This window comes from Arachis hypogaea, chromosome 20, assembly GCF_003086295.3.
Source record: "Arachis hypogaea cultivar Tifrunner chromosome 20, arahy.Tifrunner.gnm2.J5K5, whole genome shotgun sequence".
Taxonomy (NCBI): Eukaryota; Viridiplantae; Streptophyta; class Magnoliopsida; order Fabales; family Fabaceae; genus Arachis; species Arachis hypogaea.
The window spans coordinates 91129628-91154295 of record NC_092055.1 but is presented as its reverse complement, the minus strand read 5'-3'; the positions used below and the strand labels follow the sequence as shown (position 1 = coordinate 91154295).

At 39.5% G+C, this 24668-nt stretch overlaps 1 non-coding gene across 1 annotated transcript; it reads right to left on the bottom strand.

Annotated features, from left to right (window-relative positions):
- Window positions 1–23649: 23649 nt before the first annotated feature.
- On the bottom strand, window positions 23650–23753 carry LOC112786996 (small nucleolar RNA R71). The gene has a single exon (XR_003194435.1). It is a non-coding gene; the product is annotated as a small nucleolar RNA R71 (small nucleolar RNA).
- Between the last annotated feature and the right edge of the window lie 915 nt (window positions 23754–24668).

Below are 24668 nucleotides of genomic sequence, written 5' to 3'. Positions count from 1 at the left end.
CCGGAAGTTAGGTATTGACCGACCTCCCCGCACTTTAGGCTTTGCGCCGTCCTCGGTGCCATCTGTCAGGAACAGGGGTGGGCTGGTAGCAATATCTCCACAGTCGGGACCATCATGGCTCCCTGTGCTAGTAAAGAAAGTGGAGTCCAGGGTGTCTGAGTCCTTGAATTTTCCCATAATCAGCTCCTTGAGGTATGTGAATCGGCGCTTGTTACGGCGCTCTCTCATCTTAGCTTTGTGTTCCTGCCGATCCAACCTTTCGAGTATCTGATGGAGCATTTGGTCTGTGGTAGGTGCTTGTGGTATGGAAAGAGGAATGTCCTGAGCCGGTTCAGTGGGCTGGCTTGTAGTGGCTGCTGAGGGTCTGATATATTTCCCATTAGGGACATATTGATCATCCCATGGAAGTATGGCTTTGGTGTCCCCAGCTCTAAAGGAGACTCCGGCTGCTGAGACGAGATCTAAGACCAAGGCGGGGAAAGGTAAGTTGCCTGCGATTTGTATGTGTCCCATGGCATTCCGGATGTGTCTTGGTAGGTTCAGAGGCTGGTCTGTAAGGATGCACCATAGTAGAACGGCCATGTCCGCAGTAAAGGAGGACTCGTAAGTGCTCGGAAAGACGTAATGGGATATGATTTGTGCCCATACGCGAGCCTCCAAGGTAAGTGCTGAAGCCAAAATTCCCTTAGGGCGGGTACGATGGTATCCGTAGATCCATCGGCTGCCAGGTAGTGCGATAACTCTGAGAACGGCGTCCCAGTTAAATTGGTACATCTGGCACTTGAGTGCGGCTTCTTGAAAGGCATCCACACCTTCTGGAATAGGGGGAAGACCTAGAGCATTTTGAATGGCCTCTTCTGTAGTGGGGACTTGCTTCTGACGGACAAAGACAGACTGCAGGGTTGGCAGGTGGAAGTTGGAGTAGAACTCGACTACCCAAGAAAGATTGACCTGCCTCGGCTGTCTCTGTAGGAAACCCTATTGTCTTTGTGCAATTTGCGGCTCAATAAAGGTAGCAATATGGTTTGGGAGGAGAAGAAGGTATTCGTTGTTGTAGCTCCTTTCTGCCAGGATGGAGAACATCTGCTCACAGTAGCGATTGGGAAATCGTGCAGTGTCCTTTGCTGGGAAGGCTTTTTCTTTATCATCAACCTTTATAATCCTCTTAAGTCTCTTTGTTGAGGGTTTAACCGTAGTTGAAGAGGATTCTGCCACTAATGCTCTTTTTGTTCCTCTTCTTGCTGTTGATTTGGGAGTAGCTTTATCTTTTTCTTTCTTGGTGGCCATTCTGAAAAAGGGAAGAGAAAGTAAATTAAATTCAAAGAGATAGAGTAAGGAAGAGAATGGAAAAGGGGTGGTTATGAATGCACAGTAAAAGGTAAATGATGTTATCACATGGTCATGACTACATGTGGAAAGTCATCAATGGAAAATAGTTAGTGCATATAATGACAAGTGAATGCAAGGTGTTTATTGGCATGTTGGCAAAGGCATGAGTAGCATAGATCAAGCATCACTCGTAATAAACCATTAGATTTGTATTGACAATTATTTATAACGAATAAAATATAAAAGGGATTTTGTGAAAAACGGGCATTTAATAGTAGAGTAGAACAACGGAGAAAAGTGCAAAATGCCATATGGGCTTTTTCACAAACATATAGCATGCATGATAATTAAGTTATTGAAAGTATGAAATTGAACATGCAAGCATCCTTTGAAAAAGTAATATATAATTGTCAAACAAATTTATAACAATCCACAAGCATATAATGAGAAATAATGACTCACATAAATTTATAACACCAATTAAAAAGGAAAAAGAAAGAAAAAGAAAATATGAATAATGAAGGTAAAATGAAAAGAAAAGAAGATAACAGATAAAATTAAGAAGAATAATAGAAAAGTAAAGAGAGAAGAAGAAAAAGAAAACCTTGTTAATGGGGGAAAGAGAGAGAGAGAGAGAGAGAGAGAGAGAGAAAGAGAGAGAAAGAGAGAGTGAGGGTGTAAAAAGTGAGAAAGAAAGAAGAAAGGGGAAGGAAGAAATAAGGAAGGAAAAGAGAAAATAGGATTTGAGGAGAAAAAGATAAGATAAGTGGCAAATCAGGGAAGTTGTGCGGCGCAATCGACGTGGTCGCGTGGGGAACGCGGTCGTGTGACTTGCGCTGATACTGATTGACGCGGTCGCGTCGGTCACGCGGTTGCGTGACCAATTTTAGGCTAATGGCGCGAGGGCAGCCTCGCGCTCGCACAACTCTCTGTTCAAAATCATGAAATGCCAAATATTGGGTGACGCGATCACGTGGGGCATGCAATCGCGTGAGTGGTCAATTATTGGGATTTGACGCGATCGCGTCGGTCACGTGGCCGCGTGGAAAGGATTATGCGTCCAGCACCAATCCAGCACCACTCTAGCACAACTTTCGGTCGTGCACCCCTTTTTACGTCGAAGTCCAGGTCATGCGGCCGCGTGCGGCACGCGGTCGCGTGGGAGGCCAGTATTCCCACTCGACGCGGACGCGTCAGCGACGCGGTCGCATGGGATGATTTGTGCCATTGGCACGCCTCCAGCCACGCTCTTGCTTGACTCTCTGTTTGTTTTTTATTTTCTCCCATCTCCTAGTGATGCGGACGCGTCAATGATGCGGTCGCGTCACATAACATTTATTTTAAAAAATAAAAGTATGTAAATGCAGATGCATGAAATGTACTAATAAAGAGAAGAGTTATTGAATAGGAAAATTAAAGATAAAGAAAGGAACGATCATACCATGGTGGGTTGTCTCCCACCTAGCACTTTGCTTTAACGTTCGTAAGTTGGATGCTCCATCATGCATAGCAACTTAGGTTCATTCCTGGCTTTCAGACCTTTATCATGTCCTAGAATACTCACTGTGATTGCATCCCATGAGACTTTTATTCATTGATCCTTTTGTTGTCATTTCCGGCTTTATTTTTGTTCTTAGGCTTAGTGCTCTGTAAGGGGGCAACTCTTTAAAATAAGCTTTCAGCCAACACTCCCGAACCAGTTGGTTCAAGGTGCTAGGTGTTGAAGCACCCCTAAGGACTTACTTGCTCAAGTCTCTCCCCCATACATACACACCGCAGACACATAGTTAATTTGTTTTCTTTTCTTGAGACCTTGGTGTCCAGCACCTCTTTGGGTTACTAAATGCTCTGTAGTGAGGGTTACTCTTGATAGCGGACCTTCAGCTGATAATCCCGGGATTGTTAACCCAAGTTACCAAGTGATAAAGCACCCTAAAGAGCTTATTCATCCAAGTAGATCCCTCACACAGGAGCACCACAGACACATGCTTCAAGATTAAAACCATTGGTGCCTAGCCTTATTGCTTACTTTTTTTCTTTTATTCTTCCACTTTCATTGTTCTTTCCCTCTTTCTTATTAGGATCTTCTTATTTAGCTAGTCTCATGGGGTGTGTCTCAAGCATAGTATTCATGACAGATAGTTGTCTTCCCACCCTTGTGGTTGAACCAACTTAGCTAACTTATGACCACACCACAAACTCATGAACTCATTCCATAGTATGAAATCTACTCTGGTCTTTTAAAAACACTCATTCTCCTTTCATTTGATTCAAAAGGACAAGCATACAAGTAAGTAAGGAGATGATGCAGTAATGACATTCAGACTAGCAAACACAGTCCTAATCAACAAAAAGCTTTAAAAGACAGAATTGACATGCTTATTCACAGGGAGAAATCACACATGCATACAAAGAAAATAGAAGACAATCATGCAAATTAAAGTGCTGGAAATAAGTAAGAGGAGAAAGGAACTTTACCACCTTGTATTTTATCTTCCTTGTTGTTGCCCTTTTCCTCCTATTCTTCCCCTTCCCACACCAGACATAGAATGATTGCTTATACTCAAGCAACAATTAAAACAGTGGTGACGGGATTTATGATGGATCATGAATGTCTTAAAATAAAGTGTGAGTATGCATGTGTTTCAACAAGCAAGATTATGGAACACAACAAAAGCACAAGAAGTAAAACAGAGACAATGTTATTGCATTGATGAGTGGTGTTGGCATGGTACTTTGCATGAAAGTTAAGTGGCAACACCAAACTTAGTGTGCCACTGTCGATTTAGACTGTTGCAAGTACCCAGTGAAGATTGGAAATCAAATTGTTGCATGGCAACACCAAACTTAGAGTGCAATCATATGCCAAATTATTGAAAGTAAACTAAGAAAAGCAAGAAAATGTTACCTACGGTTGGGTTGCCTCCCAACAAGCGCTCTTTTAATGTCATTAGCTTGACATGTTGTTCACAACTTTCTTCCGCTTCTTCCAGTTTGTTAAGAGGAATGACCTCAAGAGGAAAGAGGAGCCAGTTAATACCCCTTGTTTTTAGTGCCTCTCCCCAGCAAGCCTTCTTCTGTTGTTAGCTTGAGTAAACTTGCTTGTTGGGGTAGGGGTGGGATGGCTTTTGGTTGACCTTTTTTTCTTCATGAATATTGTCCTTCTTTTCTTGGTTACCATCCTTTTGTTAGTGTTCATGTTGATTGCCTTTACCACCTTGATTTCAGGATTTGGGTATTGTATGATGGGTGGAGCATCCTCTTCATCAAGAACCTCTTGAATTGGTGGTTCAATGAACTCACCCTCTATGCAACTCTCTGTTTCATTGGAGTGTGGGCTCCCTTGATTGACTTCCTCCATTGTTCTTGACCTTTGAATGAACTCCTCTATTTCTGGAGAGAGTGAAGTGGTCTCTCTTTGTGCTCTCAGCTCTTCAATGCATTGTTCTTCAGAATAGAGTTGTGTATTCTGTCTCAATTTTTCTTCATGGTCCCTTCTTGCTATTTTCTCCTCTTTGTTTGTCTTTATTATTTCTTCAAGGAGGAGCTCTATCCTAACGAGTCTCTCTTCTTCTCTACTTCTTTTGAGCTCTTCCATGAAGAGTTCCATCCTAGTAAGTCTATCTAAAGGTGGTTGGGTAGGTTGTAATGGTTGGGCGGGGTTGGTTTGTGAATGGAATTGGTTGTTTTGTGGTTGTGTGTTCTGAAAGTGGTATGACTCTTGTGGGTAGTGGATTGAGTTTTGTGGATGGTGAAATGAATTGTATGGATTTTGGATAGACTTTTGTGCTGAGGCATACTCAAATGATGAAGGATTTAGGCATGTGAAAGTTGGAGGAGAGGTTGTATAATTGAGAGGTGATGGCTCTTGATGAATGGGGTATGAATGAGTGAAATCTCTTTGGTTTTGATCTTCCCAGGTACAACTTGAGTAGTGATCAAAGTCATCAAAATATGAACCATTTTGTGACCCTGGGAAGTACCCCATTTTAGTTTTTATCTTCATCTTTATTTTTCTGCACTTTCTTTCTTTTCTATTTTTATAGAGCAATGATCAATTAACTCTTTACATTGGGTGAGAGAGCTCTATTGTGATTCAATGGATCAATTATAGTTCTTATTCTTCTTCTTCTTTCTTTTCTCTTGATTTTACTTGAAAGCTTTCGGTCTTCATCCAATTGGGTAGTTATCTTGGAAAAGAAGCTATTCATACTTGGATCTCTTCTGAACCTTGAAAGAGGAATGAAGAGATCAAGCTAGAAATGCTTTCTCATGCTGGACCAAATTGGGTTTGGATGGATATGTGACTATAATCCTCTCAATACTTGATTTGGGAAATGCATGTGGTATAATCAGTGACCATACTTCATCTCTTCTCATGAGCAATTGACCAAGGAATTGGCTATTGATCAAGATATGAGAGATTGAATTACAAGAAATTGTAATTCAATCGCTTAAGATTGCCAAGGAGATCAATGAGTGCATTGATTGAGGAAGAGATGAGAATGAACATAATCCGGAGGATTGCAATATCTCTTGATCCCAATGTTCATTTTATTTTTAGTTCTTATATTTACTTTTCTTGCCATTTTACTTTTCTGCACTTTATTGCTTTCTTTACTTTTCTGTCAATTTACAATTCCTGCTGCTCATCATCCAAATCTGAACCGTCTAACTAGGATAATCAATTAACCATTGATTGCTTAATCCGTTAATCTCTGTGGGATTCGACCTCACTCTATTGTGAGTTTTACTTGACAACAATTCGGTACACTTGCCAAAGGGAGATTTGTTGAGAGACAAGTTTTCCATGCATCAAGTTTATGAATGGTTAAGTGGGTATATTGCTAACCTCATCTACTCAGAATTACTGTTAGTTGTGGGTGATGCAATAAAATAAGAACAGTTAGTTAGCAAGAGAAAATAAAGAAATAAAAGAAAACAAAGACAAAAGAAAAGTGTCTAATCTAGTAAATCAATCAACTGGTAGTTTGTTAATCATAATTAATACCCGGCAACGGCGCCATAAACTTGATGCACGGAAAACTTGTCTCTCAACAAATCTCCCTTCGGCAAGTGTACCAAATTTGTCGTCAAGTAAAAACTCACAATAGAGTGAGGTCGAATCCCACAGGGATTGATTGATCAAGCAACTTTAATTAGAAGAATGTTCTAGTTGAGCGAATTCAGAATTTGGTTTGAGAGTTGCAGAAAATAAAATGGCGGGAATGTAAATAACAGAAAAGTAAATGCTAGAATTAAAGGACTGGAAGTAAATGACTGAAAATAAATTGCAGAATTGTAAATGGGAATGGGGGATTTGCTCATAAAAGTAAATGGCAGAAATTAAAGAGAATGGGTAAGATCAGAGATGGGGAGTTCATTGGGCTTAGGAGATGTTGCAATTCTCCGGATCAAGTTCATTTTCATCTCTTCCTCAATCAATGCACTCATTGATCTCCTTGGCAATCTTAAGTGATTGAATTACAATTTCTTGCAATTCAATCTCTCAAATCTTGATCAATAGCCAATTCCTTGGTCAATTGCTCATGAGAAGAGATGAAGTATGGTCACTGATTATACCACATGCATTTCCCAAATCAAGTATTGAGAGGGTTATAGTCACAAACCCATCCAAACCCAATTTGGTCCAGCATGAGAAAGCATTTCTAGCTTGATCTCTTCATTCCTCTTTCAAGGTTCAAAAGAGATCCAAGTTTGAATAGCTTCTCTTCCAAGATAACTACTCAATTGGATGAAGATCGAAAGCTTTCAAGTAAAATCAAGAGAAAAGATAGAAGAAGAATAATGAAAATTAGTATTAATCCATCAAATTACAACAGAGCTTCCTAACCCAATGAAAGGGGTTTAGTTGTTCATAGCTCTTGAAAATGAAAACAAAGATGGAGAATACATCATAAAACTCGAAAATGCAGAGAAAGTAAAATACAGAGAGTAGTTCTCTTTTTCCAGCCTCCAGAACTCCTTTTACAATTCAAAGCTACTCCTATATATACTACTCTTCTCAGCTTCTAGTTTGCTCTTCAAGTCTTGGGCCTTTGGATCTTGAGTTTGAAGCAGTTCTTTTCTTCATTTGGGCTTGGCTTTACTTGCAGAGAGAAAGTGCTAAGTGGGCAGAGACTTCAGCTCAGGGCGTTAGGGGTGTTAACATTTATTGAAAGTATAAGTTCGAGAACGTTAGTGACACTTAACATTTTCACTAACGTTCCAATGTACCCCTTTGCCTCACGTTAGAGCCCACGTTAACTATGTTAACATGGCTTCTAACGTGGCCTTGCCAACCTTCGAGAACGTTAGTGACACTCAACATTGTCACTAACGTTCCAGTGTGCCCCTTTTTGCTTCACGTTAAAGCTCCACGTTAACTAGGTTAACGTGGCTTCTAACGTGGCATTGCCAACCTTCGAGAACGTTAGTGACACTCAACATTGTCACTAACGTTCCAATGTGCCCCTAGATCTCACGTTAGAGTCCACGTTAACTAGGTTAACGTGGCTTCTAACGTGGCCATTCTTAGCCATCCCAATGTTAGTGACAATGTTGAGTGTCACTAACATTGGCTCATCATTCATTCCTCATCGTTAGCTTCCACGTTAACTAAGTTAACGTGGAAGTTAACGTGGCTCCTTGGGGGGTTGTGTGGTTGCTTCCAATGTTAGTGACAATATTGAGTGTCACTAACGTTGGCGACAACTCTAACTTCTTACGTTAGCTCCCACATTAACCAAGTTAACGTGGGAGTTAACGTGGTGTGTTGCATCCTTAGGCTAATGTTAGTGACAATGTTGAATGTCACTAAAGTTGGCTTCTCTTCCCCCTTTAACGTTAGAAGCCACGTTAACTAGGTTAACGTGGGCTCTAACGTGGCCACTCATGAGTGTTTGCCAACGTTAGTGACAATGTTAAGTGTCACTAACGTTAGCTCAACTTCCCTTTTCCACGTTAGAGTTCACGTTAACTTAGTTAACATGATTCTTAACGTGGGCAATGATGGCTATGAGAGTGTCATTGGCAATCACTTTTCTCATTAACCTTGCAAGTTTCCTCCCTTTCCTTGCTTCTTTCGGTCCTGAAATCAAACAATAGAGTGCATCAAAGTTCTAGTCCAAGTCATGGGCAATGCAACATACAATTTGTCACTAAACTTATGCAAAATCCTCATGAAATAATGTAAAATGCACAATGTATGCTTGAGTCAAGGTGTAAGTGAATATCTACCCAAAACTAGCTTATTTCCTAAGAAAATGCATGAAACTAACCTAAAAACAGTAAAAAAAAGCTAAGTGAAACTGGCCAAGATGCCCTGGCATCACAACACCAAACTTAAAGCTTGCTTGTCCCTAAGCAAGTACTGGAACAAGAGAATGATGAATGGAATGCCAAGAGAAATGAGTCATTCTTGTGGAAGTCATGTCCCTGGTTTTATGGTGGTTTCATGCATAGCAACTTAGGTTCATTCCTGGCTTTCAGACCTTTATCATGTCCTAGAATACTCACTGTGATTGCATCCCATGAGACTTTTATTCATTGATCCTTTTGTTGTCATTTCAGGGTTTATTTTTGTTCTTAGGCTAAGTGCTCCGTAAGGGGGCAACTCTTTAAAATAAGGTTTCAGCCAACACTCCCGAACCAGTTGGTTCAAGGTGCTAGGTGTTGAAGCACCCCTAAGGACTTACTTGCTCAAGTCTCTCCCCCACACATACACACCACAGGCACATAGTTTATTTATTTTCTTTTCTTGAGACCTTGGTGTCCAGCACCTCTTTGGGTTACTAAATGCTCTGTAGTGAGGGTTACTCTTGATAGTGGACTTTCAGCTGATAATCACGGGTTAGTTAACCCAAGTTACCAAGTGATAAAGCACCCCAAAGAGCTTATTCATCCAAGTAGATCCCTCACACAGGAGCACCACAAACACATGCTTCAAGATTAAAACCATTGGTGCCTAGCCTTATTGCTTACTTTTTTTCTTTTATTCTTCCACTTTCATTGTTCTTTCCCTCTTTCTTATTAGGATCTTCTTATTTAGCTAGTCTCATGGGGTGTGTCTCAAGCATAGTATTCATGACAGATAGTTGTCTTCCCACCCTTGTGGTTGAACCAACTTAGCTAACTTATGACCACACCACAAACTCATGAACTCATTCCATAGTATGAACTCTACTCTGGTCTTTTAAAAATACTCATTCTCCTTTCATTTGATTCAAAAGGACAAGCATACAAGTAAGTAAGGAGATGATGCAGTAATGACATTCAGACTAGCAAACACAGCCCTAATCAACAAAAACCTTTAAAGGACAGAATTGACATGCTTATTCACAGGGAGAAATCACACATGCATACAAAGAAAATAGAAGACAATCATGCAAATTAAAGTGCTGGAAATAAGTAAGAGGAGAAAGGAACTTTACCACCTTGTATTTTATCTTCCTTGTTGTTGCCCTTTTCCTCCTATTCTTCCCCTTCCCACACCAGACATAGAATGATTGCTTATACTCAAGCAACAATTAAAACAGTGGTGACGGGGTTTATGATGGATCATGAATGTCTTAAAATAAAGTGTGAGTATGCATGTGTTTTAGCAAGCAAGATTATGGATCACAACAAAAGCACAAGAAGTAAAACAGAGACAATGTTATTGCATTGATGAGTGGTGTTGGCATGGTACTTTGCATGAAAGTTAAGTGGCAACACCAAACTTAGTGTGCCACTATCGATTTAGACTGTTGCAAGTACCCAGTGAAGATTGGAAATCAAATTGTTGCATGGCAACACCAAACTTAGAGTGCAATCATATGCCAAATTATTGAAAGTAAACTAAGCAAAGCAAGAAAATGTTACCTACGGTTGGGTTGCCTCCCAACAAGCGCTCTTTTAATGTCATTAGCTTGACATGTTGTTCACAACTTTCTTCCTCTTCTTCCAGTTTGTTAAGAGGAATGACCTCAAGAGGAAAGAGGAGCCAGTTAATGCCCCTTGTTTTGAGTGCCTCTCCCCAGCAAGCCTTCTTCTGTTGTTAGCTTGAGTAAACTTGCTTGTTGGGGTAGGGGTGGGATGGCTTTTGGTTGACCTTTTCTTCTTCATAAATATTGTCCTTCTTTTCTTGGTCACCATCCTTTTGTTAGTGTTCATGTTGATTGCCTTTACCACCTTGATTTCAGGATTTGGGTATTGTATGATGGGTGGAGCATCCTCTTCATCAAGAACCTCTTGAATTGGTGGTTCAATGAACTCACCCTCTATGCAACTCTCTGTTTCATTGGAGTGTGGGCTCCCTTGATTGACTTCCTCTATTGTTCTTCACCTTTGAATGAACTCCTCTGTTTCAGGAGAGAGTGAAGTGGTCTCTCTTTGTGCTCTCAGCTCTTCAATGCATTGTTCTTCAGAATAGAGTTGTGTATTCTGTCTCAATTTTTCTTCATGGTCCCTTCTTGCTATTTTCTCCTCTTTGTTTGTCTTTATTATTTCTTCAAGGAGGAGCTCTATCCTAATGAGTCTCTCTTCTTCTCTACTTCTTTTGAGCTCTTCCATGAAGAGTTCCATCCTAGCAAGTCTATCTAAAGGTGGTTGGGTAGGTTGTAATGGTTGGGCGGGGTTGGTTTGTGAATGGAATTGGTTGTTTTGTAGTTGTGTGTTCTGAAAGTGGTATGACTCTTGTGGGTAGTGGATTAAGTTTTGTGGATGGTGAAATGAATTGTATGGATTTTGGATAGACTTTTGTGCTGAGGCATACTCAAATGATGAAGGATTTAGGCATGTGAAACTTGGAGGTGAGGTTGTATAATTCAGAGGTGATGGCTCTTAATGAATGGGGTATGGATGAGTGAAATCTCTTTGGTTTTGATCTTCCCAGGTACAACTTGAGTAGTGATCAAAGTCATCAAAATATGAACCATTTTGTGACCCTGGGAAGTACCCCATTTCATGTTCTTGATACTCCCACCCACCATGAGCATAGTAAAGTGAATCTTTCTGTGGTGGTGGCGAGATTCCCATAAAATTTGATTGACTAAAATATGATGGATGCTCCTTTCTTTCCTGCAGAAAGCTCTGTCTCAAACAATAATCACCAAAAGAAATTGGAATCTCCATTGTCACAGATGAGGAAATTTTCAGTGAGGCAATATCACAAACAGTTAGTTAGCAAGAGAAAATAAAGAAATAAAAGAAAACAAAGACAAAAGAAAAGTGTCTAATCTAGTAAATCAATCAACCGGTAGTTTGTTAATCACAATTAATCCCCGGCAACGGCGCCATAAACTTGATGCGCGGAAAATTTGTCTCTCAACAAATTTCCCTTCGGCAAGTGTATCGAATTGTCGTCAAGTAAAACTCACAATAGAGTGAGGTCGAATCCCACAGAGATTAACAGATTAAGCAATCAATGGTTAATTGATTATCCTAGTTAGACGAATTATAATGGAGTCATAAGTAACAAGGAAATGTAAATTGACAGAAAAGTAAAGAAAGCAATAAAGTGCAGAAAAGTAAAATGACAAGAAAAGTAAATGTAAGAACTAAAAATAAAATGAACATTGGGATCAAGAGATATTGTAATCCTCCGGATCATGTTCATTCTCATAATCTCTTCCTCAATCAATGCACTCATTGATCTCCTTGGCAATCTTAAGTGATTGAATTACAATTTCTTGTAATTCAATCTCTCAAATCTTGATCAATAGCCAATTCCTTGGTCAATTGCTCATGAGAAGAGATGAAGTATGGTCACTGATTATACCACATGCATTTCCCAAATCAAGTGTTGAGAGGATTATAGTCACATATCCATCCAAACCCAATTTGGTCCAGCATGAGAAAGCATTTCTAGCTTGATCTCTTCATTCCTCTTTCAAGGTTCAGAAGAGATCCAAGTATGAATAGCTTCTTTTCCAAGATAACTATCCAATTGGATGAAGACCGAAAGCTTTCAAGTAAAATCAAGAGAAAAGAAAGAAGAAGAAGAATAAGAACTACAATTGATCCATTGAATCACAATAGAGCTCTCTAACCCAATGTAAAGAGTTAGTTGATCATTGCTCTACAAAAATAGAAAAGAAAGAAAGTGCAGAAAAGTAAAGATGAAGATTAAAACTAAAATTGAAACTTCAGAATTCATAAATGAAAAGTGCAAAGAAAAGAAAGAAAAGGAAAAGTGTGTGAGGGGAGGGAGTCCGAAGACCCCTCTCTAATCCCTCCTTCCAGAATTCCCAGCCTCGTCTAGCCTCAGATGATTTCAATGTAAAAACTAAGGCCTTTATATAGGCTCTCCTAAATTACAAAATGAAATTAAAAGCAAATTACAATTAAATGAAAATTCCTATTCTAGATGCTTCTTGTGGCCTTGATTGGTTGACAATTGTGGGCTTGCTTGCTTGAGCTTTGAAGTGGGCTTGAGAGAGAAGTGAGTCAAGTTGAGGTCTAGGTGCTAAAGTTAGTGCCAAAGTTAGCCAAACTAACGCTACAAGTGTGGCGTTAGTGCTGAAGTTATTGTGGCTAACGTTGCACTTGCTGCCCAGTTGGTGTTTTTGGGGCTTAAAAGATACCTCTTGTTTGTACTCCAATTTCATGCCCACTATAGAGTATTAGATATCGTTGGAAAGCTCTGAATGTCAGCTTTCTAACGCAACTGAAATCACCTCAATTGGACCTTTGTAACTCAAGTTATGCCCCTCTGAAGTGGACATGGTCGCTGGCATATATGCCAACGTTACTGGAAATGTTGATTGCCAATAACATTAGCGATTTCCCGTTTCTGAAGCTCAAACATAGTGTCCACCCCATACTATTATATATCGTTTGAAAGCCCTGGATGTCTACTTTTCAATTCCTTTGGAAGCGCATCATTTGGAGCTCTACAACTCGAGTTATACTTCTTGGAAGGTGAAGAGGTCAGTTGGCCTAAATACAGGCTGATACCATGTTCATCATTGCACTTTTGGGGCAGGTTTTCTTCCTCAAATTTAGTGTCAACCATGTAGTGCCATATATGCTTGGAAAGCTCTGGAATCCTACTTTCCAATGCCACTGATATCACCTCATTTGGAGCTTTGTGGCTCAAGTTATGCGTGTTTGAAGAAGGCATGGTCAGGCTGCCAGGTGGGACTTTTGCCCACGTTAACTACCATGTTAACTAAGTTAACGTGGGAGTTAACGTGGCTTATTGGGGGCTTGTGAGTTCACTCCAACGTTAGTGAGAATGTTTGGTGTCACTAACGTTGTCGATCACCACCTTTCTCCACGTTAGCTTCGACGTTAACTAAGTTAACGTGGGAGTTAACGTGGCTTTGTTGTAACTTGGGCCAACGTTAGTGACAATGTTGAATGTCACTAACGTTGGCTTTCCTCCTTTCTTCTTAACGTTAGAGGCCACGTTAACTAAGTTAACATGGGAACTAACGTGCCCACTTATGAGCTTGGTCCAACGTTAGTGATAATGTTAAGTGTCACTAACGTTGGCTCCATTTCCTTTCTTCAAAGTTAATGCCACTAGCTTTTCCCATTAACGTTGGGGCTTTCCTTCCTTCCACGTTAGTGCCTACGTTAGTGTAACTAACGTAGCCACTAACGTGGCTCTTCTCTTCTTCGTTTGGCCTGAAATCAATCAAACAAAGTGCATCAAAGTTTTGCTCTTAATCATGGATCATGCATCATCCAATTTATCATATAATTCATGCAAAATCCTAATGAAATCATGTAAAATGCACAATGTATGCTTGAATCAAGATGTAAGTGAATATCCACCCAAAACTAGCTTATTTCTTAAGAAAATGCATGAAACTACCTTAAAAACAGTAAAGAAAAGGTCAGTGAAACTGGCCAAGATGCCCTGGCATCACTCCATTAGCTCAATCTTTGGCTATGTGGGGATCTTCCAAGAGGAAGATCTCGAGCTCCTTGTTTTTCTTCAGCTGCTCACCATGGTACAGCTTTAAACGATGTCCATTAACTTTGATAAGTTCAGAGCTTGAAGGATGGCTTAGGTGATAAACTCCGTACGGTTCGGCCTTCTCTACTCTGTATGGACCTTCCCATCTTGATCTCAACTTGCCTAGCATAAGCCTTAGTCGAGATTTGTAAAGGAGGACTAAATCCCCAGGTTGGAACTCTTTCCTCCTGATGTGCTGATCATGTACCGCCTTCATCTTCTCCTTGTATAGTCTTGAGTTCTCATAAGCTTCCAGGCGAAGGCTTTCTAATTCTTGCAGTTGTAATTTCCTTTCAGCTCCAGCTTTCTCAATTCCCATGTTGCACTCCTTTACTGCCCAAAAGGCTTTGTGCTCTATTTCAACAGGGAGATGACAAGCTTTTCCATAAACTAAGCGGAAAGGACTCATCCCAATAGGTGATTTGTATGCGGTTCTGTACGCCCAAAGTGCATCTTGTAGCCTGGTGCTCCAGTCTCTTCTATGAGGTTTGACTATCTTCTGCAAGATACGCTTTATCTCTCTATTTGACACCTCAGCTTGCCCATTAGTCTGAGGATGGTAGGCTGTTGCAACCTTATGAGTTATTCCATGCTTCTTCGTTAATCCTGTTAGTCTCCTGTTACAAAAATGGGTGCCTTGATCGCTCACGATTGCTCGTGGTGATCCAAAGTGACAAATAATGTGGTTTCTCACAAAGAAAACAATAGTGTTAGCATCATCAGTGCGGGTAGGAATTGCTTCCACCCATTTGGAAACATAATCCACAGCTAACAATATATAAAAATAACCATTAGAATTTGGAAATAGACCGATGAAGTCAATGCCCCAAACATCAAAAATTTCACAAAAAAGCATAATTTGTTGAGGCATCTCATCCCTCCTGGATATATTACCAAATTTCTGGCATGGGAAACAAGATCTACAAAATTCAGTAGAGTCTCTAAAAAGAGTAGGCCACCAAAATCCACAGTCTAAGATTTTTCTAGCAATTCTTTGAGGGCCAAAATATCCTCCACTCTCAGATGAGTGACAGGCCTCTAAGATGGACTGGAATTTTGATTGAGACACACACCGTCTAATTACCTGGTCAGCACCACATCTCCGTAAATATGGGTCATCCCATGTATAATATTTAGACTCGCTTTTCAGCTTGTCTCTTTGATGCTTAGAAAAGTTTGGAGGAAAGGTACGACTAACTAGATAATTAGCTACAGGTGCATACCAAGGGACTATCTCAGATACTGCTTGCAGGTTATCAAATGGAAAATTATCAGCTATAAGAGTGGGGTCATCTAAAATGTGCTCAAGGCGACTCAAGTGGTCTACCACTAAATTCTGGTTACCACTCCTATCCTTAATTTCTAAATCAAATTCTTGTAATAGCAGTATCCAACGTATAAGCCTTGGTTTGGACTCCTTCTTAGCTGATAGATACTTTAGAGCTGCATGGTCTGAGTATACTACTACCTTCGTACCAAGTAAATAGGCTCAGAATTTATCCAGAGCAAAAACAATAGCAAGAAGCTCTTTCTCAGTAGTAGTGTAATTGGACTGTGCTGCATCTAGAGTTTTAGACGCATAAGCAGTAACAAAAGGATCCTTACCTTCACGCTGAGCCAATGCTGCTCCTACTGCATGGTTGGAAGCGTCGCACATTATTTCGAATGGCTAGTTCCAGTCTGGTCCTCTCACAATTGGAGCTTAAGTCAGGGCGGTCTTCAGCTTATCAAACGCTTGTTTGCAATTTTCACTGAACTCGAACTCAATATCTTTCTGTAGTAGCCTGGATAAGGGAAGCGCTACCTTACTGAAGTCCTTAATGAATCTCCTATAAAAACCTGCATGGCCAAGGAACGAACGGACTTCCCTCAAAGAAGAGGGGTAAGGTAAACTAGAAATAACATCCACCTTTGCTGGATCTACAGAAATGCCAGTATTAGACACAACATGTCTTAGTACAATACCTTGTTTAACCATAAAGTGACATTTTTCAAAATTTAATACGAGGTTTGTACTAACACATCTATCTAATACTCTAGATAATCCATCTAAGAAAAGACTAAAGGAATCGCCATAAACACTAAAATCATCCATAAAAACTTCCATACAGTCCTCAATAAGATCAGAGAAAAGACTCATCATGCACCTTTGGAAGGTAGCTGGTGCATTGCACAAGCCAAAGGGCATTCTCTTGTAAGCATAAGTCCCAAAAGGACATGTAAAAGTAGTCTTCTCCTGATCCTCAGGAGCTATATGAATCTGGAAATAGCCTGTGTAACCATCTAAAAAATAATAATGTGATTTACCTGACAGGCGATCCAGCATTTGATCAATGAATGGAAGAGGATAGTGATCCTTACAGGTTGCTTGGTTGAGGCGTCTGTAGTCAATGCAGACCCTCCAAGCGTTCTGTACTCTGGTTGCTCTGAGCTCTCCATGCTCATTCTTTACTGTAGTGACTCCAGACGTCTTTGGTACTACTTGTACTGGGCTTACCCATTCACTGTCTGAGATGGGATAGATGATATCTGCCTCCAGTAGTCTGGTCACTTCCTTTTTGACAACCTCTAAGATAGTGGGGTTCAATCTTCTCTGGGGTTGACAAACGGGCCTTGCTCCCTCTTCTAAAAATATTCTGTGCTCACATACTTGGGGGTTGATGCCTACTATATCTGCCAAACTCTACCCAATTGCCTTCTTGTGCCTCCTCAGCACACTAAGTAACTGCTCTTCTTGTTGAGAAGTGAGTTCCCTTGCAATGATAACTGGACACTGTTGCTTGTCCTCAAGGTAAGCATATTTGAGGTGTGGAGGAAGGGGTTACAAGTGTAACTTCTGATCATGGTCAGGCTCTGGGTTGTCTGGAGCTGGTAACAATGGTAAAGCACTGTCATTGTCCTCTGAGAATGTCCCCACACTTGGAACTTGTCCTGTGTGCTTCTCCTCTAATTCCTCCTGGTGAACTTCAGCTACAGTTTCATCTATGATGTCACACTGGAAGATAGAATGATCTTCTGGAGGGTGCTTCATAACTCCATTCAGATTGAAACTTACTAATCGGCCATCTATTTCAAAAGAGTATGTTCTTGAAAAAGCATCCAATTTGAACTTTGATATCTTCAGGAAAGGTCTTCCAAGTAGGATTGATGATGGCTTCTCTGAGTCATTTTGGGGCATCTCCAGAATATAAAAATCAGTGGGGAATGTGAGTCCCTTAATGCCCACTAATACATCTTCAGCAACTCCAACCACTGTAATAATGCTCTTATCTGCTAACACAAAACGAGCTGCCAACCTTTTTAAGGGAGGGAGCCTCAAAATATCATATATAGACAAAGGCATTATACTCACACATGCTCCTAAATCACACATGCAGTCAGAAATTATCACACCACTAATAGTACAATTAACTATACAAGGACCTGGATCACTACACTTTTCAGGTAAACCTCCCATTAAAGCAGATATGGAACTACCTAAAGGAATAGTTTCTAATTCATTAATTTTGTCTTTATGTATACATAAATCTTTTAGAAACTTTGCATATTTAGGTACCTGTTGAATAACATCAAAAAGAGGAACAGTTACCTCAACTTTTTTGAATATCTCTACCATTTTGGGATCAGGTTCCAGCTGCTTCCTGGGCTTCCTTGTAAGTTGTGGAAAGGGGATAGGAATGGTGTCTTCTGCAGTATCTGCACCCTGTGATGCTTCCTCCTGTGGGTGAACTTCTTCTTTTTCAGCTATGTCCTGTATGTCCTCTTCCTCTTCAGCTGAGGCGTGTTCTGGTAGGCTTGGCTCCTCCTGATTCCTCTTCTGCAGTGTGGTTTCGGACCTCAGGGTGATGGCATTAATGCCACCCTTGGGATTGGGTAATGGTTGAGAGGGGATTCCATTGGAGCTCAAAGGCTGGTTATTGGAGTTATTCATTGATCCAATCTGTGAGACAAGAGCTTGCAGAGTAGCGTTCAGACCATTTAGAGTGGCATTAATGTTATTTTTCATGGTCTGTTGTCTCCGATCAATGGATTGTAGTAAATCATCATTAGAAGATGAGGAAGGATAAGTAATTTGAGAGGTCTGCTGTTGGATATTCTGTGATCCTTGGGACTGTCTCAAGTGAGGTGCTCTGTAAGGCTGGTTCTGGTTCTGCTGCCTGTTGTTGTTATTATTACACCTCTGATTTCCCTGATTGTCTCTGCCTCCTCTGTTATTGTTGTTGTCCCTCCAATTCTGATTAGAATTGTCCTGCCATCCATGGTTGTAGTTGCCACCTTGATTGTACCCTTGGTTGGGGTGATCATAGAAATTATGAGTGGCTGCCACAGTGTTGTCTTCCTACTGGAGCTGCGGACATTCATCAGTATAGTGGCTATAATCAACATAGATTCCACAAACTCTCTGTGGGACTAACTGTTGGTTTTGCTGTGGTGGAGAAGGTTGAGCTTGCTGAACTTGTTGTTGGTTCAATTGCATCTGCTTCAGCAAGTTGGTCATTTCACAGATACTCTGAGTTAAAGCAGCAGTCTCTCGGCTAGAGGATACTTCTGCAACGGCTTTTGCACGGCCTTGTTTTTGCCTGTGATTCCTAGTAGATTCAGCTAAGTCGCTGATCAATTGCCATGCCTCATCAGTGGTCTTGTACTTTTTCATAGACCCAATGCTAGCATTTTCCAATATGGTCTTATCTTGGGGCCTCATGCCTTGCATGACGTAGCCGAGTAACACTATCTTGTCAATCATATGGTAGGGGCAAGCTTCCAGAAGATTATTGAAGCACTCCAAGTACTCATAGAGAGTCTCAGATTCATCTTGAACAATCATGGAAATGTCTTTCCTCAGTTTATCAGTAACTTCAGCTGGAAAGAACTTTTCCAAAAATTCTCTTCTAAGTGTAACCCAGTTGGATACAGTTGCTGCTGGTTGAGTGTAGTACCACTATCTTGCCTTCCCCTCAAGAGAAAACAGGAAAGCTTTCAGCAAAATTGAAGTTTCATCTGCACCATCACGCCTGACAGTAGAACAGGCTGCTTGAAAATCTCTCAGGTGCTTGATAGGCTCTTGAGCAGGCAAGCCATGAAACTTGGGCATCAAATTGAGCAGTGCAGTCTTTATTTCAAAGTCTATAGCCACCGCTGGGTGATGCGCTTGAAATGGTTGCATTGTAAAATCAGGGGCTCCAGCCTCCTGGATAGTAACTCTCCTAGCTACTGCCATGTTACCTGCACGTAAATCAACCAAATCAGTAGAACGGGGGCTGGTTTCTTTCTCAAGTGACATTTCAGATCCGCCCTCAGAGAGGACTAACCGACGCCGAGCTTGCCTTATTCGTGAAATAGTTCTTTCAATCTCAGGATCGAATACTAGCAAGTTTGGATCAGGAAGTGAACGCGTCGTCTAACGAAAGAAACAAGCAGCTCATGGTAGCAAGATAAAATAAAATGCAAATAAATAAAATCCAATTAATAACTTTAGCACTCTATTGCAACTCCCCGGCAACGGCGCCAAAAATTGATGTGACGGAAATTGGCTAATTAAGAATTGACATAAGTTGTGCGTTGCAAGTATAGTTCTTAACCAACCAGAAATCCGCTTATCAATTTAGAAGGGTTGTCACAAAAATTGAAATTTAAATACTGGGAGTATAAGTCCCAGGTCGTCACCCAACGAGTTGCAGAAAGGTGTGCTATTTTATTAATCAAATATTTTTAGAAAGAGTTTGAGTTGAATAAACAGGAAATTAAATTGGGGAAATTAAGTAATTTAAATAAAAGCCTTGACTGAGAGTAGCTTAGTTGGAAGCCTTATTCTTGTTGCAGTACTCTCAAGATTAATTGATAATTGGGGGTTGTTCTATTTAGTTATCCCTTACTAGGTAAGAGAAAGTCAAACAAGCTGGAATGCTGTTTCTATTCACAAGTCCCAATCCGCTTACTTGGAAGGATTGGCGTTAGTGACTAGAGAGCAATCCAACAATAAACCCAATTACAATTTCTCTTTTGAGCATTCCAACTCAAGGGTTCCTTTCAATCAACTCCCCATCAAGTTAGGGAACTACTCGCTCATTGTGAATGTGGAATTCATAACATAGGAAAGGGAATTAAAGAAAGACATGATAAATAAAACTCAAAGAAATCAATTAAAAATAAAAGTAACTCTTGTATTAATAAATTCTAAAATAATCCAATAGTAAAATTGAGTAAATTAAAGGACATGGAAGAGTAAAGCCAAGTAAAGAGAACGAACTAGAATAACGAAGTCTTGGTGAGGTAACAACTCTTCTCAATATCCCAATGCAAAAAGCAGTAAAAATCCTAAGAACTATGAATGTGTAGAGAGAAAACCTAGAGGAGGAGTAAAACTAGATCTAAAAACTAAAAACTGTGTAGAATGAATGTTGTTTTTGGTTTTTGCATGTCCTCTGGCTTTAGTCTGCCTTTCCGGGCCGAAAACTGGGTCAAAACAGGGCCCAAAATCGCCCCCAGCGAATTCTGCAGATTATGCAGATCGCACATGTCACGCGATTGCGTCATTCATGCGGACGCGTCATGCGGCGTTTTGCTTTGCCACGCGGGCACGTCGTCCATGCCTCCGCATCACTTGTGCTATTCCAATCCGCGCGGTCGTGTGAGCCATGCGGCCGCATCACTGTGATTTTCTCTCTTCCGCGCGGTCGCGTAAGCCATGTGGCCGCGTCACTGCGATTTCCTCTCTTCCACGTGGTCGTGTGAGCTATGCGGCCGCGTCACTTCTCGCTGGTTATCTCCTCAATTTCTTGTGTTCCTTCCATTTTTGCAAGCTTCCTTTCCAATCTCCAACTCATTCATGCCCTATAAAGCCTGAAACACTTAACACACAAATCACGGCATCGAATGGAATAAAGGAGAATTAAAATGCATAATTAAAAGTCTCTAGGAAGCAAGTTTTCAATCATGTAATAATTTTAGGAAGGATATATAAATGCATGCTAATCATATGAATAAGTGGGTAAAGATCATGATAAAACCACGCAATTAAAAACATTATAAACCATAAAATAGTGGTTTATCATGCGTACCAAGTTTTTGGCGCCGTTGAGATCACAATTTTGTGCACCAAGTTTTTGGCACCATTGACGGGGATTGTTCGAGTTTGGACAACTGAGGTTCATCTTGTTGCTCAGATTAGGTAATTTTATTTTAATTTTAAGCTTTTTGTTTTTATTCTTTTTGTTTTCGAAAAAATCATTCAAAAAAAATTTTATAATAAAATAAATTATTCTATGTTCTTCAAAATTTTTAAGAATGAATTCTAGAGTTTCATGAGATATGTTGAATCCTTGCTGGCTGTTAAGCCATGTCTAATCTTTTGGACCGAGGTTTTAACTATCTTTCGAAGAGCTTCTTTGTCTTTCTTAGCAAATTAGCTGTTGTATGTAATGTTTTGCTGAAGCTTGGCTGGCCATTGGCCATGTCTAGTGTTTTGGACTGGAGCTTTCACTGAAAGCTTGGCTGGCTAGTAAGTCATGTCTAATTCCTGGACCGGAGCTTTAGACTAACATTGCATGATTCTTGGAATTCTCATTAAAAATTTTGAAATCCTTATTTTTCTTTTTCCAAAAAATTTTTCAAAAAAAAGAATACCAAAAAATTTAATAAAATCATAAAACCCAAAAATTTGATGTTTCTTGTTTGAGTCTAGTGTCAATTTTTAAGTTTGGTGTCAATTGCATCTTTTTAATTTCCCTTTAATTTTCGAAAATTCATCATGTGTTCTTCATGATCTTCAAGTTGTTCTTGATGATCTTCTTTGTTTGATCTTTGCATTCTCATGTTTTGTGTTTTTTTTTTTGTTTTTCATGTGCATTTTCAATTTGTTAGTGTGTCAACATTAAAAATTTCTAAGTTTGGTGTCTTGCATATTTTTCTTTTCTTAAAAATTTTCAAAAACATGTTCTTGATGTTCATCATGATCTTCAAAGTGTTCTTAGTGTTTATCTTGACATTCAAAGTTTTCTTGCATGCATTAGTTGTTTTGATTCATAATTTCTATGTTTTGTTTCAATTTGGTGTTTTTCTTTCTCTTTACTAAAAATCCAAAAATCAAAAATATATCTTTCTTTGTTTTACTCATAAATTTCAATTTAAAAATTCTATCTTTTTCAAAAAATCAAATCTTTTTCATTTTTTCTTTCATATTTTCGAAATTTTCAAAATTTATTTTCATAATCTTTTTCTTATTTCTATTTCATATTTTCAAAATTAATGCTAACAATTAATGTTTTGATTCAAAAATTTTAAGTTGTTACTTGCCTATTAAGAAAGGATCAAACTTTAAATTCTAAAATCATATCTTTTAGTTTCTTGTTAGTCAAGTAACCAACTTTAATTTCAAAAATCAAATCTTTTTAATTTCCTTTTCAAATCTTTTTTAAAATGATTTTCAATCATATCTTTTTCAAAATCTTTTCTAACTTCTTAACTTTTTAAAATTGATTTTCAAATGTTTTGCAATTAACTACTTAACTTTTCAGTTTGATTTTAAAAATTTTCTATTTCAATCATATCTTTTTCAAAATCACCTAACTACTTTTCTCTCTCTAATTTTCGAAAATCCCTAACAACTTTTTCAAAAATATCTTTTTATTTAATTAATTCATTTAGTTTCAAATTTCATTTTGTTTCTCTTTTTAATTTTCGAATTATAACTGATTTCTAAATAAAAACAAAAATATTTTTTTATTTTAAATTAAATTTGAATTTTTTTCTCTTCTCCTTCTTCTATTCTTCTCTTCTTTTACTCACATAAAGGAATCTCTATACTGTGACATAGAGGATTTCTATTCTTTTCTGTTCTCTTTGTTTTCATATGAGCAGGAACAGGGATAAAGACATTCTTATTGAAGCTGATCCTGAACCTGAAAGGACTCTTAAGAGGAAACTAAGAGAAGCTAAAGCACAACTATCTGGAGAGGACCTGACAGAAATTTTCGAAAAAGAAGGAGACATGGCCGAACCCAATAACAATGGTGGAGATGCAAGGAAGATGCTTGGTGACTTTATTGCACCCTCTTCTGACTTCTGTGGAAGGAGCGTCTCAATTCCTGCCATTGGAGCAAACAACTTTGAGCTTAAGCCTCAATTAGTTTCTCTAATACAACAGAATTACAAGTTTTATGGACTTCCATTGGAAGATCCTCATCAGTTCTTAGCTAAATTCTTACAAATCTGTGACACTGTCAAGACCAATGGAGTTGATCCCGAGGTCTACAGGCTTATGCTTTTCCCTTTTGCTGTAAGAGACAGAGCTAGAACATGGTTAGATTCACAAGAACTCTTGGGAAAAGCTGGTCAGTACTTTCCTAGCCAAATTCTTTCCACCTCAAAAGATGAGCAAGCTTAGAGTGGAAATCCAAACCTTCAGACAGAAGGAAGGTGAGTCCCTCTATGAAGCTTGGGAAAGATACAAGCAATTGATCAGAAGGTGTCCTTCTGGCATGCTTTCAGAATGGAGCATCATATGTATATTCTATGGTGGTCTGTCTGAACTGTTCAAGTTGTCTTTGGACAACTCTGTAGGTGGATATCTTCATCTGAAGAAGACGCCTGAAGAAGCTCAGGAACTCATTGAAATGGTTGCAAATAACCAATTCATGTACACTTCTGAAAGAAATCCTGTTAATAATGGGACAACTCAGAAGAAAGGAGTTCTTGAAATTGACACTCTGAATGCCATATTGGCTCAGAATAAAATATTGACTCAGCAAGTCAATATGATTTCTCAGAGTCTAAATGGATTGTAAGCTGCATCCAACAGTACTAAAGAAGCATCTTCTGAAGAAGAAGCTTATGATCCTGAGAACCCTGCAATGGCAGAGGTTAATTACATGGGAGAATCCTATGGAAACACCTATAATCCTTCATGGAGAAATCACCCAAATTTCTCATGGAAGGACCAACAGAAGCCTCAACAAGGCTTCAATAATAATGGTGGAAGAAATAGGTTTAGCAATAGCAAGCCTTTTCCATCATCTTCTCAGCAATAGACATAGAATTCTGAACAGAGCCATTCTGGCCTGGCAACCATAGTCTCTGATCTATCCAAGACCACACTAAGTTTCATGAATGAAACAGGGTCCTCCATTAGAAATTTGGAGGCACAGGTGGGTCAGCTGAGTAAGAAGATTACTGAAACTTCTCCAAGTACTCTCCCAAGCAATACAGAAGAAAATCCCAAGAGAGAGTGCAAGGCCATAACCATGACCAACATGGCCGAACCTGGAAAGAGTGAGGAGGACGTGAGTCCCAGTGAGAAAAGCCTCATGGGACGTCCTCTGGACAGAAAGGAGTTTCCCTTTGAGGAACCAAAGGAATCTGAGGCTCATACAGAGACCATATAAATTCCATTGAACTT